Below are 13,408 nucleotides of genomic sequence, written 5' to 3' on the forward strand. Positions count from 1 at the left end.
CCAGAAACATGCTTGTCTACATCCCCTTCATTTCTTGCCTGGTCTCCTTGAATTTGTTTTGACTCTCTCCCGGCTCTTCTCCAAAGAGCAGCCAGAAGGATGTTTTCCAAGACCAGAATCTGATCATAGCCTTTGTCTGTTTCAAACCCTCCTCTGATTTCCCACTGCTAATAGGATACAGGCCAGCTTCCTTCCCAGCTAAGTTATGTGTGAACTGGCCACTGCTGACCCCTCCACACCCAGTTTTTCCCAGTAAAAATCTCCCCGTTTTTCAGCTTGAGAACGTTGGTGATTTTCTAATTCAAGGTTTGCTCATTCAATAGAAATAAATTTAAAAAAAAATTAAGCTGATCTAGGAGATCTTTTTAAGAGTTACATAAATATGAGAATGTGTTTGGGATTTTTTTTTTTTTTTTTTTTTTTTAGAAACTCAAGCCTTTTTGTTTTAAAAAATTAAGGCTTTTTTTTTTTTTAAAAAAAAAAAAAAACAAACAATTTTTTTTCCCCTCAGACTAGGTAGGGTCAAATTGTGTCTCTGAAGTTCCACAGCAAACATTTGAACAATATACCTCCAGGCCTTGCTGTTCAAAGCCCCTTGCAATCAAATCTAACCTTAACCCAGCTTCCCAGCTGCAGATGGTGACGTGTTGGTGAACTGGCTCTCTGGAGGGGAAAAAAATGTTCTGACTTATAGAGTTTGCCAATTTCCATGGCGCAAATACTTCCACGGTGGCAGATTTCAAGCTACCAGGGTGACATTGTTAAATGCGGAGTTGGAGGAGAGATGCATCAGCCAGTAGGAACAGCCCAGAGACTCTGACACTGAGATAACCCGGAAATTCCCATTATGCTGACGAGCCAACTGAGGCTTGATGAGGTGATATAATTTGCTCCAGATTACAGAGCTGTAGAGCGGCTAAGCCAGGCTTCAAATCCGGCCTGTATGGATCCAGCCTTTGTATTTAAGCACCTTAGTTTCCTGCTCTTTTCCTTCTTTCTGTTCCTAACAAACTCCTGTTCATTCATCAAAGCCCTACTCAAGAGCCCTACTCACCTCTCTGAAGCTCTCCCTGATTTCTGGAAGACTTATTATACCAAATAATGTTTAGATATGATATGATAGAGAAAGAAGTTGGGGTGGAAAGGAGATTTTCTGGGGAGCTGAGGAGAGAGAAGATGGGGGAAGAGAGTGGGAGATGATGGAAGAGAAGCAGAAAACCGGGGGGAAAAAGCAGCAAAGGAGACGTAACATGGCCACTGCAGATGTGTTAAATGCAACATAAACTAAATAGCATGTCCTCATAAGCCTTGTGAAACATGCTGCCCAGGAATTGCAAACTCCAATGGCTTCAAGGGACTTGCAGAGGATGAAAATCAGTGAAAACAGACCAGGTTTACAAGACAGCAAGGGGTAGCAGAGCGGGCAGCCTGTCTAACGGGGACAGCCCCTGCTGTCCAAGTGACTGTGGTCAGAAGACACCAATCTCATGCTCCCTACGCCCCAGCTCACTGATCCTGCTCAGTCTGCTTACTTATTTATTTTCTGAATTGGGAATCACAGCTAGCAGCCTGATAGGGCTAGGGGTAAGACAAGAGAGGCACAAAATGTAAAGAGGCATCCAACAATCATTTCCAGATTCTAGGGGGAATCTCAGACAACTGGAAGGCAATGCCTCCCAACCTCCACACAAACACACACACACACACACACACAAGGGTGTGCATACGTGCACACACTTTACAGGTGAGGAAACTGAGGCTCAGAGAAAGAAGTGCCTTTGCCACTCCCTCTGCCTGGAGTGTTCTTCCCCCACTCATCGCCTGACTGGTGCTTCCTCATCCCTCTGCGCTGCCCACACTGGTACTCAGGGCATCGCCACAGTCCGGGGCAGCAGAGAGCGCACAGGGTTGGGGTTTGCGTTGACCGTTTGCTCCCCGGCTGTGTGGCATTAAGCGAGCTCCTTTAGCGGCTTGGTGACTCCATTTCCGCATCTACATGATAATATGAGGTCTTCTTCTAGAATGCATGCATATCAAGATGAACCTGGAAGATGCCTGCAGAGCACTTAACACAGTACCTGGCCCAGAGTGGATGCTGGATACATGCTGGGCAAGATAAAGTAACCAGAAGTTTCAGGAATTAAGGATAGCCAGGTAATTAGGCCAGACTGCGGCCAGCGTGGAGCACCACAGTGCTTTAGTGGGCACTGGGGAGTCATTGACAGTACTTGAGCAGGGTAGTGACTGGCTGAAGGGGAGTGTCCTGGGACTTATTCTGGCACTGACTGTGTTGTTTATCAGTGGCTGGGTGAAGACCTTAGCTTCAGCTGAGACATGAAGGAATTGCCAACAAAAGCGCCCCGGGAAGCCCTGGAACAATGGCTTCTCAGTGGCCTTTGTGGAGCCAGATTCCTGCTGTCCAAACCATCCCACTTCCTGCTCCCAACCTGCTGGGAGCTGCAGGAGGTGCCTTTATCCCCTGGTAATGAGCCAGCGGGGGGAATATGAATTCATCCATGGGCCACTACCAAGCCCCATATCCAACCTGAAACCTCTGCCAAAGCTGCCTGCACAGGCTAAGGAGATTGGCAATCGCAGCCTCTGGAGCTTACTTAGGCAAACAGCATCCCTAAAAGGTCTTTCATATTCTATGTAGATGGCTGCATCCGACATTAGTGCTTTGTTTGCACTTCAAGTTCAAAGAAAGTTTAGAGTGTTAAGTCTGAGATTAAACCCTATCTGTGGTTAAGGTTCCATATTAAAAGAAAGGCCTCCCTGTCCACCCGTGGGCAGGTAAAGGCTATGAAAGTATATAGATTAGCTTGGTTTAGAAGCTTCAGATCATAGAGTCTTAGTCTTATCTCACCCCTCTGTTTGTTGTTAGCAAACTGTCACCTGGTTAAGGTAAAAAACATTCTTCTCAAGGGCACCCAGCTAACTCAGTATCAGGGTGGGATAGAGTTTGCCTCACTGGATTCTCAGTTTTGAAGGCACACCACACAATAAAATTGATTTGTCAAAAAAATCTTCCTTAAGTGGGTGCAAATTCAATGCGGTTTATTTTCAAAGCCTGTGTTTGACTTAGCAAGATGAAAAAAAAGAAGACTGTCTAAAATATGATACCCAGTTCATAATTCAGAAAGATTTTTTTAAAAATCTGTCTGGTTTTAAAGTTGTAGGTTTCCAACTTCTCAAAAGTTATTATTTTTTAAGAGGATAATTTATTTTGGTTCTTAACTTTAATGGAAACCGGTTGGCAAAGGGTCTCCATGATGACTACATGGAGTCATCGACTGGTTGGTGAATTGGCAGTGATAGTCAAACCTCTCAGGTCTAAGGGAGGAAATAGGTTGCGGGCAAGCATCCCTATCCCCTCTACTGGGCACTCATCTATGCTGTGCATGGGTTTTGGAGGAGCCCAGTGGTGACTATGACTCAGTCTCAACATCGGGAAACTCAGGGCCATCTTTTCCAATCAAAAAAGTTCACTTTCTATGTACCAAAGTCCACCTGTAGCACTTAAACTCCCAGAAATCATTGTATGAGCGCACAACCATGTTTAGGGTGCCATATTTGCAGTGATGCAAGATTTGAAGCAGCCTAAATGTCCTTTAGTAGGTCAGTAAAAATGGGCACATTCAGCCTGTGGCCCAGCAATTTGGGAGGCTGAGGTAGGAGGATTGCTTGAGTCCAGGAGTTCAAGACCAACCAGGGCAACACAGGGAGATCCCATCTCTTAAAAAAAAAAAAAAACAGAAAATAGCCAGGAGTGGTGGTGCATGCCTGTGGTCCTAGATACTCAAGAGGCTGAGGTGGTAGGATCGTTTGAGCCCAGGAAGTGGAGGCTGCAGTAAGCTGTGATCCTGCCACTGTACTCTCTGGGCGACAGTGGACCTTGTCTCAAAAAATAAGAATAATATGGGGAGCAGGGGAACATTCAAACAATTTCTTGAGACAGTCACTGAAAGGAAAAAAAAGTGCAGCTCTATACACCAATGCTGAGAGATCCAGAAGCGTCGATCTGGGAGAAGGATGAGAGACACAGCAGTTGCGGGCTGGTGTTCTCCCTGGAGAACAGGAGTGCTCACTCACCTTGTGCCTACGTGCCTACATGCAGAAAACATTTCTGAGAGGACACAAAAGAAATGAATAGCTGGTCTGTGGGAGGGAGGCTCCGCCAGGGGAGGGAAAGGGGCCGACTTTGGGTTGGCACTGGCAGTTTTGTTTACCATGCACAGGCATTATTTTTCAATGAAATAGAGTTCCTTATCCAAGAGGATTAAAAGTGCACACCCACACAGAAACTCCTACATGACTCTTCAAAGCAGCACTATTCATAATAGCCAAAAACTGAAGAAAACTCAAGTGTTCATTAACTGATGAACAGACACATAAAATGTGGTGCATCCACACAATGGAATATTATTCAGCCACAAAAGGGAATGAAGTACTGGTACATGTTACAACATGGATGAACCTTGAAAACATCATGCTAGGTGAAAGAAGCCAGTCACAAAAGACCACATAGTGTGTAATTCCATTTGTATGAAATATCCAGAATAGGCAAACCTATAGAGACAGTGTAGGGGTGAAGGAAAAACTTTCCATTCACTCTCAGAAGGTTTGCTGAAAAATATCCTGTTTTAGACCATTGATTCCATAGTCACCCATAGTCATTCCATAGCCTACAAAAGATAGATTAAGAGGAGAAATGGAATACACATTTATTAGCATGCACTGGGGAAAAATTACAGAGTGACTATCCAATATCCCAATGGGGTATGGATGCTTCTCTACCCTGCTTCTTAGGGGAAAGGGAGATGGGGAAGTATGGATGATGTTAGGATAGTGAATGACTTTTAGGGGAATTCACTGGGCTTGAAGAACATATAATGGCTTGGGATAAAGTCTGTTGGGCCTGCAGAGCAGATAATGGTTTGTGACAAAAGTCTGTCCAGGTGTGTTGACAGACGTCACTCTTCCTGCGATATAAATATAGTTAATGAAAAATCAGGGAAGGGACAAGTGGTAATCATTTTCTTCTTTGGTGAGTCCAGACTTTACGCAGATAAGGGAACGTGAGAGGCGAGCATGGAGTGGGGGGAAATCAGAGAGACCTCGAGGCTTCTTCAGTTCTGTGTGTCATACTGCTATATTTTGGGGTATGTGCTTCTGAGCACCCAAAACAGAAAACAGATTTGTGGTTGTCTGGAGGTGAGGAGGCTGGGGAGTGACTGCTAATGGATATTGGGTTTCTTTTTTTTCTCTTTTTTTTTGAGATGGAGTCTCACTCTGTCGCCCAGGCTGGAGTGCAGTGGCCGGATCTCAGCTCACTGCAAGCTCTGCCTCCCGGGTTCACGCCATTCTCCTGCCTCAGTCTCCCGAATAGCTGGGACTACAGGCGCCCGCCACCTCGTCTGGCTAGTTCTTTGTATTTTTTACTAGAGACGGGGTTTCACCGTGTTAGCCAGGATGGTCTGGATCTCCTGACCTCGTGATCCGCCCGTTTCAGCCTCCCAAAGTGCTGGGATTACAGGCTTGAGCCACTGCACCCGGCCTTGGGCTTCTTTTGAGGGTGGTGAAAACGTTCTAAAATTAGTGATTCATGAATATGCTAAATATAGTAAATACCGTTGTGAATGTCCTGAAAGCCACTGAACTGTACACTTTAAAGGGGAAAATTTTGTGGTGTATAAATTGTATCTCAATAAAGTAGTCATTTAAAAAAGTAGTTACTATATGTACTAGTTTCCTAGAGCTGCTGTAAAAATACACCAAAAATGGGGGCCCCCAACAGAAAGGCATTCTCTCACAGTTCTGGGTGCTAGAAGTCCCCTTTTTCATAAAGGGACTGTATCTGCCCAGCAGGGGAGAGAGGCTACATTCAGAGAAGGCCAGCATGATACACTCAGAAGACAGGCTGGGGCTATGTAAGTTCAGCATAAATGATATCTTTCCTTGGGAATCAGGGATGGTTTCCTAGAGGAGCCATTCAAGTTGGACTTCTTGTTGGCTACATTCAGAGAAGGCCAGCATGATACACTCAGAAGACAGGCTGGGGCTATGTAAGTTCAGCATAAAGGATATCTTTCCTTGGGAATCAGGGATGGTTTCCTAGAGGAGCCATTCGAGTTGGACTTCTTGTTGGGTAACTATGGAATCAATTGTCTACAACAGACTATTTTTGAAAGTGAAAGGAGGCACTGCTAATCATCACAGTAGGACAGCAGATATAAACCAATGCCAGGTAAACCAGACTCTGTGGTCATCCTGGTCTTAAGGGATGGTGAGAATTTGAATATGCAGCGACTGGGGAGGAGAGGGAGGAAGAGCATATCTGATGAAGGGAACAGCAGGTGCAAAGGCTCAGAGGTGGAAAAAAAAAGTACCAGATGCATGCTGGGAAGATTTCAGAGTATTGGGAGGCTAGGAAGAGCCTTGAATGCTAACCTAAGAGTTAGTAGTCCTCAGCCAAACTCCGAGACTGGTCCCTTGCAGTCAAACCGGGGGTCTCCTGGAGGAGGGGGCTCCCTGCTTCACTTTGAAGCCCTAAGGCCATTGTGCCAAGGAGCCACTTTGGAAGAAGGCACAGACACTATAAACCCAAACCAGAAAACAAACTAGCACAGAACCACTTTGCCCAGCAGCCTAGAAGCATGAAGCCAACTTAGAAAGGCCTGGACAGGACCAGACACCCATGGATTGATCTGCGGACACGGGCCAGCAACCTGTGGAAAACACACCTTTCTTTGCTTCAATTCTCAGCTCTGATTAGAGTCTGGAAGTCAAGGGAGTATCCATTTAGTTGTTAAAATCCTCAACAAACTCTTTTTATCTTTCTGGAAACTTTCCTAACATGATGTTTAATAGCCCACACTTGTGTGTGTGTGTGTGTGTGTCTTTTGTTCTTTTCTTTGTTATTTTTGGAAAGGGATGCGTTGAAGATATCAACTTCTGGATCAAGTGAAAGCTGGTTTTTAGTCACTTAATCCCTTGGAAAGATATCAATCATCACATGTTTATCTTGTAAAAAAAAATTTTTTAAAGGGAAGTTTACATTTGGATGGGGTGGGATGGGGTGGCAGAAGCAGCATTTTATAGCAAAATGCTGAGGTCTGTGTGCCAAAAGGAAGAAGCTGACCTCTCAGCCCACGCAGTGCACAAGGGCTGCGTGCTCTTCCCCAGGTGCACGGCTGCCTGCGAAGGGACCCACCTCCTTTGCCCTTCACCTCCCCACCTGCACCCTACACCGCCAGGAGCAGCTCAGCCCTGACTGAGTCTTCCCTGCTGCTCCACCTAGCACCGTGACCACGCCAAGCTGGCTTCATTGTCCGCTCTGCTCCCCAACTGATGAATGCTGGGGTGCCCGGAAACAAAATCGGTTGCCCTTCTGTCTTCTCTGTCCATGCGTGCCCCTTGGTGGTTTCCTCGCTCCACGTGCTGATAATGCCAAACGTGCATCTCCTTGCAGATCCCACCCCAGGCTCCAGACCTATGTGTGCAACTGCCTCCTGGATGCCCCTCGGTTGTCTAATGGACATCTCAAACCTCACACGTCTCCACTTGAAAAGGGTGAATTTCATGGAACATGAGCATGCCCATATGCCCCTGCTCCCTTGTGAGACCCTGCACCATGCCTGCTCTTCCTTCAGTTGATCGGGTGAAAAGCTCAGAGTCACTTTTAACACCTCCATTTCTCTCCTGTGCCAACAACCAAATCATATCCAAAATCAGATCACTTCTCACCACTTCCACATGGAAAGAATGAAGGAAGGGAGGGAGGGAAAGAGGAAGGGAGGAAAGGAGGAAGGGAGGAAGGGAGGAAAGGAGGGAGGAAAAAAGTAAAGAGTAGAAGGAAGAAAGGGAGAGGGGAAAGTAGGAGGGATGGAAGAAGGAAGGAATGAAGAGAGGGAAGGAGGAAGAAAGGAAGGGAGGAAGGAGGGAAGACAGAAAGGAAGGAAAATGGAAGTCATGTTTTGGAACGCTTGATCCCACAAGGCCATTGCATTTCTGTCACCATCTCTAGCATTGGGGTATAACCCAGAGTTTCTTTAATTTGCAGATGTGCCTGGGGGACTGCGGGAAATGTGCAGTTGCGCAAACCTAAAGCTGTCTCAAGAAAGCTCACCTCCTGTCCCCTAATCTGCAGGTCCCTCCATAGACAAGAACTTCCCAGGTTGAGAGGATGCCTTGTTCCCTGTGGCCACAGATTCCATTCAGTAGGAAGAGGAGGGATCAAATTCAGCCACATGGACTCCAGGGAAGACCATCCACGGTCCTGCCATGTACGAAGGTGACCCCAGGACACAATCAGGCTAAAAACTGCACCATGATGGACCATGTCATACCCTTGCCAGTATTTCCCATTCCTTTGGGTAGATATGAAGGAGTGTGATTGCTGGATCATATGGTGAGAGTGTGTTTAGTTTTGTAATAAACTGCCAAACTGTCTTCCAAAGTGGCTGTGCCATTTTGCATTCCTGCCTTGCTTGCAACTCTCCCATGGCTCCCTAGTGCCCTCATGAGAAAGCCCAAATATCCCAGTCTGGCTCATGAGAATCCTCAGAACCTGACCCTGGCCTTCCTCTGTGGCCTCACCAGGCCAAATTCAGAGTTCTGCAGAATTTGAAGGAAGTGATTACTCCTGGGAAGACATAGAGTGAGGCCAGGCCATGTGTTGACAGGGGATCACATGGATATCGTGGCCTGACTCTGACTGCCAGACAGCACCAGAACAAGTGTCCATTTGTTGTTGGTGTGTCTTTCAATTACTTGTGTCTCAGGTAATTGATAGATTTTTTAAATATAGGATTTATTTTTTAGAGCAGTTTTATGTTCATGGCAAAATTGAGTGGGAAGTACAGAGATTTCCCATACACACTCTGATATGGCTTGGATCTGTGTCCCCACCCAAATCTCATATTGAAATGTAGTGTCCAGTGTTGGAGGTGGAGACTGGTGGGAGGTGATTGGATCATGGGAATAGTTTTCTCATGAATGGTTTAGCATCATCCCTCTTGGTGCTGTCCTTACTATCGTGAATGAGTTCTCGTTAGATCTGGCAGTTTAAAAGAGTGTAGCACCGCCTGCCTCTTGCTCCTGCTTTCACCATGTGATGTGCCTGCTCCCGCTTTGCCTTCCGCCATGATTCTAAGTTTCCTGAGGCCTCCACAGAAGCTGAACAGATGCCGGCACCATGCTTACTGTAGAGCCTGCAGAACTGTGAGCCAATTACATCTCTTTTCTTTATTAATTACTCAATCTCAGGTATTTCTTTACTGCAATGCAAGAATGGCCTAACATCCCCACCAGAATGGGGCATTTGTTATAATGGATGAACCTATGTGGGCACATCAGTATCACCCAAGGCCCATGGTTTAGATTAGTGTTCACCCTTAGTGCTGTGCCTTCTGTGGGTTTGGACAAATGCATAATGGCACGTATCCAACATTATAGCATCACGCAGAGTAGTTTCACTGTCCTAAAAACCCTCTGTGCTCAGCCTATTCATCCTTTCCTCTCCCCAACCCCTAGCAACCACTGATCCTTTTCCTGTCTCCATAGTTTTACCTTTTCCAGAATGTCACACAGTTGGAATCATACAGTATGCAACCTTTTCAGAGCGGCTTCTTTCCCTTAGTAATACGCATTTACATTTTCCATGTCTTTTCATGGCTGGATAGCTCATTTTTTTTTTTTTAGCACTGAATAATATTCCATTGTCTGGGTATGCCACAGTTTATTTATCCATTCACCTGCTGAAGGACATCTTGGTTGCTTCCAGGTTTTGGCAATTATGGAAAAAGCTACTGTAGACATCCACATGCACTTTTTGTGTAGGCATAAGTTTTCCATTCCTTTGGGTAGATATCAAGGAATGTGATTGCCGGGTCACATGGTGAGAGTATGTTTAGTTTCAAAATAAACTATTTTGCCAAACTGTCTTCCAAGGTGGCTGTGCCATTTTGCATTCCTACCAGCAATGAATGAAAGTTCCTGTTGGTCCATATCCTTGCCAGTATTTGGTGATGTCAGTGCACTAGATTTTTGACATTCTAATTGGTGTGTGTAGCTGAACTCTTTTTCATGGAAGAGCTGGCAGGACTCAGGCTTGGAGTCCAGGCGGGCAATAGCTTCCAACTAGAGCTGAATGGCTTTGCTTCGTTTCATCATCTTGACTTCTAGTTTTGATCTCTTTATAGCAAGTTGTGTTTACTTTCTAGATAAATAATATGAAGTTTCCTTTTGAAACAAATTTATTTAAGTTAAAAAATGGTATTTAGAGAAAACCATTAGGTCAAAAATAGTCTACGTGGCACGTGGATAAAGTTTAGGGAATTCTCAGTGAAACCATAGTGTTTGCTGTCGTCTGTACCCCCGGGCTGTTTCTGACCTCCCTGTCTTTGCTCTTGCTGTTCCTCCCACCTGGATCACCTTTCCATCTCCTTACTTGATCAATCTTCCTCATTCTGTGAGCGTCTTTCTCAACCCCACCATCCTGTCCTGCCTTAATCCTAAGCCGACTGTCTTCCGTGATGCTCCCCAGCCCCTGAGCTGCTCTTCTTGGGGTGGAAGGGTGGTGGCAGCCCTTTTCCTCTGCCATTTAATGGTCTCGTAGACTCCTAGTGGTCTCTTTGGAAGGGTGCCTTTCTTGCTAGACCAGAAGTTCCTTGAGGGCAGGGCGTAGCTGGGGCTTCTCTGTGCCATCTCTTTACCTCCAAGATATCTGAATTAAAGAGAACTGGGCTGGAGGGTGATTCCAACTCACTGGCTGGTTCCCAGAGGTGGCAAACCCCACAGGGGAAGTGACCTAGGGAGACAGTGAATGTGGCCTTGGATGTTGTCTCCTCTGATCCCTTTGTCCTTCCCACCCCCTGCTTAGATGTGTCCTTCAGCTGCTCCGGGGGCTCCTGGGCAGGCTGCCTTCCAGATGCTGCTGGGCCCCCAACCCCAGCCTGGAGCAAAACTGTGAAAGCACAGCTCCCATGCCTGCTATCTGGAAGGCTTGCCGCAGGGTGTGATTCCCGTTGCAGAGCTCCTGGGGTCAGGTGGGCTGCCTCTTGCAGCCCTGCTTAGCTTCCTCCCCTCCACGACCCTGCTTCTCTGACATCTTTGCCTCTTCCATCCCTTGCGCATGAACATGTGATGCAGGGAACCCAAGCTGGAATGGTGTTTGGAGTTCTGGGGGCCCAAGTGGAAACATCTGGCAGGTGGCAGGATGCACAGGTCTGGAAATTGGGAGAGAGGGCAGGGCCAGAGATGAAGAGATCTGGGGGTCGATGAGGTGGTAGAAATCAGCCGAGGGGGTGAGATCACCCAAGGATAACCTGAGGCCTGAGAAGAGGCTGAGAAATACCTCAAGCCCTGGCACTCAAGGCTCACCAGCCCGGGGAGGAGGAGCCCTGAGACATCCAGGAGGAACTGGCCAGGGTGGCCAGAGGCCAAGGGAGGAGCACGCCTCTGGGCATCAGGAGTCAGATGGGACCTGGAGAGGGCTCTGGACTGGCCAGGCGTTAGACAGGAGAGGTCCCAAGGAGGGATGGAGACCAGGCCAGCACAGGGAAGAGGGAAGAGCCGGGGTGGGCGACTCCTTCAAAAGAGGTGACAGAGAAACAGAGGCAGAGGCTAGAAGGGCCTGAAGTCCAGGGTGGCTTTTGTTGTTTGTTATTTGGGATGGGTGCACATCGGACACGTTTACATTCTGGTGGGAAGCCAGTGTGTGCTGGAGGAGGAGGGGCTGGAGTAGATGCTGGAGAAGGAGGAGAGAGGGGCTAGAGGCCGAGAAGCCCTGAGGACCTTAGGCGCTGGCCTTGAGGAGGAGGGGTCCACAGCCACATTCCCAGTGGCAAACAATCAGAAAAGAGAAATGATGTCTCAGTGGGAGAGGCGTGGCGGGGCTGGCGACTGGGGGAGAGAGACTGATAGCACCCCTGCCTGTGGATTCTATGCCCGTGTCCTGCTGCAGGTGGGAGGCCTGGGTGCCAGGCTGGAAGTGGTCACTGCCGCATGAGGGAGACAGAGCTGCCCTATGGGTGGGGCTGGTGACAGCCCTGCCAATGCTGATCCTGATCAGAAGCCAGGGTGGCCACCAGCAGCTCAGGACTGGGCCTTGAATTAGAGACAGTTACCAAAGTTCTACTGTGGCTCCTCCCCAGGACCAGGGAGAGAGGAAAGAAAGGAGGCACCACTGAAGGAGGCACTCACTAGTTCTGGTCCGGCCTCACTGATTTCACCCTGGCCCTGCCCTGCTCCCACTGAGGTCTCAGAGCTGTGGTTTCGCATTCGAGGTCATGCCACTCTGGCTCCAACCCACCTCCCCTGCATCCCCCACCCCAGCCCTGGACAGAGGTAACATATTCTTCCCTCTTCCATCAGCACCACTTGCCCTTAGTGTCTGCTTCTGCTCAGAGCACCTTCCCTCCGAATTTGAGGACGGCAGCCGCATAGATACAGATTCAAATTGCCATGAATATATGTTGCAAGGAGCAGCAGTTGCTTATGGGTTTTAGAGGAAAAAAGAAGGCGCAGTTTCTAAGTTGAACATAGGCAATTGATTGACTACTGTTCTTGTATCACCAGTTCCAGGAACATGAAGAAGATAGGTGAGGGTTGCACTGTGCAACTTGTGATGGCATTTTAGGTAACTTAATCACCTAGTCTTGAAATTACAAGGAAAGAAAGGACAAAAACACCTCCGTGGGCCTGACATATTTTGCATGCGTCACATTCTTCAGACTGCTCTGAGGGACTTTTCATTTTCATCTGATCATCCTGCAAGATTTCAGGGCCCTCCAGTCAGAGAGGGAGAAGGCACCCCCATGGGGAAGGGTGGGTGTCTCAGTAGGAGGGCACTAGAAAGAACCTATTATAGGACTGGGGCTTTGGGTGGGTGATTTGGGGAGAGTCTGAGGAAGTGAGGGTTCATTAGATTGGCTGCTGTCAGAAAGTGGGGGCAATTCTATGATTGTGGATCTCAATAATGCTGACCTGCAGGGAGGGAGACTAGAAGGAGGATGAGCTAGAATTGGTGGAGGCCTAGCAGTCACCCGTTTAAGCCAAGGGAAGGAGTCGAGAGGGGGTGTTTCATATTCCGTGGGTGATGCAGGGACCATGCTTCTGTCCAGTGACCTCACTCTGTCTCTCTTTATCTTGGTCTCAGAGCGCCCTTGGCAGAGGTTGGTTTCGTGAGATTCTTTATGTCCCACAGAAGGATGGCACGGCCCAGCTGTGAGCAATGAGCCAGCTTCCAGGTGGCAGGAGCTGCCGCTTTTTTTCTCTCTCAGTCCTCACCTTTCAGAAGCCTCTTCAAAGCTTCCCCAGCAAACACCCTCTGTTTGAGGGTTTCATCTTTTCCTTCCTCCTTTAGAAACATTCTTTTAAATTTGTGTACAGCATTCAGGCCCTTCAG

General features: G+C 47.5%; 1 long non-coding RNA gene across 1 annotated transcript in view; it reads left to right on the forward strand.

Annotated features, from left to right (window-relative positions):
- LOC116273733 overlaps positions 1 to 9,184 on the forward strand; it is a 38,194-nt gene extending 29,010 nt beyond the window's left edge. Inside the window, exons 2-3 of the long non-coding RNA XR_004182088.1 lie at positions 7,472 to 7,572; positions 8,150 to 9,184. This is a non-coding gene — a long non-coding RNA (uncharacterized LOC116273733). The remainder of the gene's footprint in view (positions 1 to 7,471; positions 7,573 to 8,149) is intronic.
- The last annotated feature ends 4,224 nt before the right edge of the window (positions 9,185 to 13,408 follow it).

This window comes from Papio anubis, chromosome 2 (genome assembly GCF_008728515.1).
Source record: "Papio anubis isolate 15944 chromosome 2, Panubis1.0, whole genome shotgun sequence".
Taxonomy (NCBI): Eukaryota; Metazoa; Chordata; class Mammalia; order Primates; family Cercopithecidae; genus Papio; species Papio anubis.